This window comes from Arctopsyche grandis, chromosome 12 (genome assembly GCF_051622035.1).
Source record: "Arctopsyche grandis isolate Sample6627 chromosome 12, ASM5162203v2, whole genome shotgun sequence".
In the NCBI taxonomy this organism is placed as follows: Eukaryota; Metazoa; Arthropoda; class Insecta; order Trichoptera; family Hydropsychidae; genus Arctopsyche; species Arctopsyche grandis.
In genome coordinates, this window is record NC_135366.1 from 153,749 (window position 1) to 159,748 (window position 6,000).

Sequence of the window (6,000 nt, forward strand, 5' to 3'; positions counted from 1 at the left end):
AGTAAGCAGGTAAGGTGGATATTTTGCATCGGTGAATACTTTGCACCAGTGAGGGTAAGGTAAGATTGGGTTAGGTTGAGTTAGCACGTAAGGTGTAAATCTTGCATCGGTGATTACTTTGCACCAGTGAAGGTTATTTGCACCGGTGAGTGCTCGGTTAGGTTGGGATAGGTTGGGTGAGCACGTAAAGTGTAAATCTTGCATAGGTGAATACTTTGCACCGTTGAGGGTTAGGTTGGGTTAGGTTGGTATAGCACGTAAGGTGTTTATCTTTTATCGGTGAATACTTTTCACCGGTGATGGTAAGGTTAGGTTGGCTTAGGTTGAGTTAGCAGGTAAGGTTGATATTTTGCATCGGTGAATACTTTGCTCCAGTGAGGGTTAGGTTAGGTTGGAATAGGTTGAGTAAGCAGGTAAGGTGGATATTTTGCATCGGTGAATACTTTGCACCGGTGAGGGTGAGTAACTTTGGGTTAGAACGTAAGGGGTATATCTATCATCGGTGAATACTTTGCACCGGAGAGGGTTATGTTAGGTTGGGTTAGGTAGGGTTAGCACGGTAGGTGTATATCTTGCATCGGTGAATATTTTGCACCGGTGAAGGTAAGTTAGGTTGGGTTAGCACGTCAGGGGTATATCTATCATCGGTGAATACTTTGCACCGGTGAGGGTAAGGTTAGGTTAGGTGTATATGTTGCATAGGTAAATACTTTGCACCGGTGAGGGTTAGGTTAGGTTGGGTTAGCACGTAAGGTGTATATCTTGCATCGGTGAATACTTTTCACCGGTGAGGGTTTGGTTGGGTTATTAGGTAAGGTGGATATTTTGCATCGGTGAATACTTTGCACCGGTTAGGGTTAGGTTAGGTTGGGTAAGGTTGGGTTACCACGTAAGGTATATATCTTTAATCGGTGAATACTTTGCTCCGGTGAGGGTTAAGTTAGGTTGGAATAGGTTGAGTTAGCAGGTAAGGTGGATATTTTGCATCGGTGAATAATTTGCACCGGTGAAGGTGAGTAAGGTTGGGTTAGCACGTAAGGGGTATATCTATCATCGGTGAATACTTTGCACCGGAGAGGGTTAGGTTAGGTTGGGTTAGGTAGGGTTACCTTGTTAGGTGTATATCTTGCATCAGTGAATATTTTGCACCGGTGAAGGTAAGTTAGTTTGGGTTAGCACATCAGGGGTATATCTATCATCGGTGAATACTTTGCACCGGTGAGGGTTAGGTTAAGTTGGGTAAGGTTGGGTTAGCACGTAAGGTGTAAATAAAGGTTCGGTTGGGTTAGTTGGTTATGTGGATATCTTGCATCGGTGAATACTTTGCACCGGTGAGGGTTAGGTTGGGTTAGGTTGATATAGCAAGTAAGGTGTTTCTCTTTTATCGGTGAATACTTTTCACCGGTGAGGGTTAGGTTAGGTTGGCTTAGGTTGAGTAAGTAGGTAAGGTTGATATTTTGCATCGGTGAATACTTTGCACCAGTGAGGGTAATTTTAAGTTGGGTAAGATTGGGTTAGCACGTAAGGTGTAAATCTTGCATCGGTGATTACTTTGCACCAGTGAGGGTAATTTTAAGTTGGGTAAGATTGGGTTAGCACGTAAGGTGTAAATCTTGCATCGGTGATTACTTTGCACCGGTGAAGGTTAGTTAGGTTGGGTTAGCACGTAAGGGGTATATCTATCATCGGTGAATACTTTGCACCGGAGAGGGTTAGGTTAGGTTGGGTTAGGTAGGGTTAGCACGTTAGGTGTATATCTATCATCGGTGAATACTTTGCACCGGTGAGGGTTAGGTTAAGTTGGGTAAGGTTGGGTTAGCACGTAAGGTGTAAATAAAGGTTCGGTTGGGTTAGTTGGTTATGTGGATATCTTGCATCGGTGAATACTTTGCACCGGTGAGGGTTAGGTTGGGTTAGGTTGATATAGCAAGTAAGGTGTTTCTCTTTTATCGGTGAATACTTTTCACCGGTGAGGGTTAGGTTAGGTTGGCTTAGGTTGAGTAAGTAGGTAAGGTTGATATTTTGCATCGGTGAATACTTTGCACCGGTGAAGGTGAGTAAGGTTGGGTTAGCACGTAAGGGGTATATCTATCATCGGTGAATACTTTGCACCGGAGAGGGTTAGGTTAGGTTGGATTAGGTAGGGTTACCACGTTAGGTGTATATCTTGCATCGGTGAATATTTTGCACCGGTGAAGGTAAGTTAGTTTGTGTTAGCACGTCAGGGGTATATCTATCATCGGTGAATACTTTGCACCGGTGAGGGTTAGGTTAGGTTGGGTTAGGTAGGGTTAGCACGTTAGGTGTATATCTTGCATCGGTGAATATTTTGCACCGGTGAAGGTAAGTTAGGTTGGGTTAGCACGTCAGGGGTATATCGATCATCGGTGAATACTTTGCACCGGAGAGGGTAAGGTTAGGTTGGGTGTATATCTTGCATCGGTAAATACTTTGCACCGGTGAGGGTAAGGTTAGGTTGGGTTAGCACGTAACGTGTATATCTTGCATCGGTGAATACTTAGCACCGGTGAGGGTAAGGTTAGGTTGGGTTAGGTTAGGTTACCACGTAAGGTGTATATCTTTAATCGGTGAATACATTCCTCCGGTGAGGGTAAGGTTAGGTTGGGTTAGGTTGGGTTAGCACGTAAGGTGTAAATCTTGCATTGGTGAATAATTTGCACCGGTGAAGGATAGTTAGGTTGGGATAGCACGTAAGGGCTATATCCATCATCGGTGAATACTTTGCACCGGTGAGGGTTAAGTTAGGTTGGGTAAGGTTGGGTTAGCAGGTAAGGTGGATATCTCGCATCGGTGAATACTTTGCACCGGTGAGGGTTAGGTTAGGTTGGGTAAGGTTAGGTTGCGTAAGGTTAGGTTAGCACATAAGGTGTAAATCTTGCATCGGTGAATACTTTGCACCGGTGATTGCTAGGTTTGGTTGGGCTAGGTTGGGTTAGCACGTAAGGTGTAAATCTTGCATCGGTGAATACTTTATACCGGTGAGGGATAGGTTAGGTTGGGTAAGGTTGGGTTAGCACCTTAGGTGTATATCTTTCATCAGTGAATACTTTGCACCGGTGAGGGTAAGGTTAGGTTGGGTAAGGTTGGGTTTGCACGTAAGGTGTATATCTTTCATCGGTAAATACTTTTCACCGGTGAGGGTAAAGTTAGGTTGGATAAGGTTGAGTTGGCAAGTAAGGTGGATATTTTTTTTTGGTGAATACTTTGCAGCAGTGAGGGTAAGGTTAGGTTGGGTGTTAAACTTGCATCGGTAAATACTTTGCATCGGTAAAGGTAAGGTTAGGTTAGGTTAGCACGTAAGGTGTATATCTTGCATTGGTGAATACTTTTCACCGGAGAGGGTTAGGTTAGGTTGGAATAGGTTGAGTTAGCAGGTAAGGTAGATATCTTGCATCGGTAAATACTTTGCACCGGTGAAGGTGTTTGGTTTGGTGAGGTAAGCACGTTTTGTGTATATTTTTGCAATATCGAATTCATTGATTTCGGTGATGGTTAGGTTAGGTTGCGTTAGGTTTCGTGAGGTAAGCACGTTTTGTGGATAATTTAGAAGGGGAAATTCTATGATTTCGGTGATGGTTAGGTTAGGTTGCGTTTGGTTTGGTGAGGTAAGCACGTTTTGTGTATATTTTTGCAATGTCGAATTCATTAATTTCTGTGATGGTTAGGTTAGGTTGCGTTAGGTTTCGTGAGGTAAGCACGTTTTGTGGATAATTTAGAAGGGGAAATTCTATGATTTCGGTGATGGTTAGGTTAGGTTGCGTTTGGTTTGGTGAGGTAAGCACGATTTGTGTATATTTTTGCAATGTCGAATTCATTAATTTCTGTGATAATTAGGTTAGGTTGCGTTAGGTTTCGTGAGGTAAGCACGTTTTGTGGATATTTTGGCAATGTCGAATTCTATTATTTCGGTGATGGTTAGGTTAGGTTGCGTTTGGTTTGGTGAGGTTAGCACGTTTTGTGTTTATTTTTGCAATGTCGAATTCATTGATTTTGGTGATGGTTAGGTTAGGTTGGGTTAGGTTTTGTGAGTTAAGCACGTTTTGTGGATATTTTGGCAATGTCGAATTCTATTATTTCGGTGATGGTTAGGTTAGGTTGCGTTTGGTTTGGTGAGGTAAGCACGTTTTGTGTATATTTTTGCAATGTCGAATTCATTCATTTCTGTGATGGTTAGGTTAGGTTGCGTTAGGTTTCGTGAGGTAAGCACGTTTTGTGGATATTTTGGCAATGTCGAATTCTATTATTTCGGTGATGGTTAGGTTAGGTTGCGTTTGGTTTGGTGAGGTTAGCACGTTTTGTGTTTATTTTTGCAATGTCAAATTCATTAATTTCTGTTATGGTAAGGTTAGGTTGCGTTAGGTTTCGTGAGGTAAGCACGTTTTGTGGATATTTTAGAAAGGGCGAATTCTATTATTTCGGTGATGGTTAGGTTAGATTGCGTTTGGTTTGATGAGATAAGCACGTTTTGTGTATATTTTTGCCATGTCGAATTAATTGATTTCGGTGATGGTTACTTAAGGTTGGGTTAGGTTTCGTGACGTTAGCACGTTTTGTGGATATTTTGGCAATGTCGAATTCTATTATTTCGGTGATGGTTAGGTTAGGTTGCGTTTGGTTTGGTGAGGTAAGCACGTTTTGTGTATATTTTTGCAATGTCGAATTCATTAATTTCTGTGATGGTTAGGTTAGGTTGCGTTAGGTTTCGTGAGGTAAGCACGTTTTGTGGATATTTTAGAAAGGGCGAATTCTATTATTTCGGTGATGGTTAGGTTAGGTTGCGTTTGGTTTGGTGAGGTTAGCACGTTTTGTGTTTATTTTTGCAATGTCGAATTCATTGATTTTGGTGATGGTTAGGTTAGGTTGGGTTAGGTTTTGTGAGTTAAGCACGTTTTGTGGATATTTTGGCAATGTCGAATTCTATTATTTCGGTGATGGTTAGGTTAGGTTGCGTTTGGTTTGGTGAGGTAAGCACGTTTTGTGTATATTTTTGCAATGTCGAATTCATTAATTTCTGTGATGGTTAGGTTAGGTTGCGTTAGGTTTCGTGAGGTAAGCACGTTTTGTGGATAATTTAGAAGGGGAAATTCTATGATTTCGGTGATGGTTAGGTTAGGTTGCGTTTGGTTTGGTGAGGTAAGCACGATTTGTGTATATTTTTGCAATGTCGAATTCATTAATTTCTGTGATGGTTAGGTTAGATTGCGATTGGTTTGATGAGATAAGCACGTTTTGTGTATATTTTTGCAATGTCGAATTAATTGATTTCGGTGATGGTTACTTAAGGTTGGGTTAGGTTTCGTGACGTTAGCACGTTTTGTGGATATTTTGGCAATGTCGAATTCTATGATTTTGGTGATGTTTAGGTTAGGTTGCGTTTGTGTTAATCTTATATTCTGGAATTCTTTGATATTGGTGTTGGTTAGGTTAGGTTGTGTTAGGTTTGGTGAGGTTAGCACGTTTTGTGGATATTTTTGCAATGTCGAATTCTTTGATTTCGGTGATGGTAACGTTAGTTTGGGTTAGGTTTGGTGAGTTTAGCACGTTTTGTGGATATTTTTGCAATGTCGAATTCTTTGATTTCGGTGAAGGTTAGGTTAGGTTGGGTTAGGTTTGGTGAGGTTAGCGAGTTTTGTGTTAATCTTATATTCTGGAATTCATTGATTTCGGTGATGGTTAGGTTAGTTTGGGCTAGGTTTGGTGAGGTTAGCACGTTTTCTGAATATTTTTGCAATGTCAAATTCTTTGATTTCGGTGATGGTTAGGTTAGTTTGGGTTAGGTTTCGTGAGGTTAGCACGATTTGTAGATATATTTGCAATGTCGAATTCTTTGATTTCGGTTTTGGTTAGGTTAGCACGTTTTGTGGATATTTTTGCATTGTCGAATTCTTTGATTTCGGTGAAGGTTAGGTTAGGTTGGGTAAGGTTTGGTGAGGTTAGCGAGTTTTGTGTTAATCTTTTATTCTGGAATTCTTTGATTTT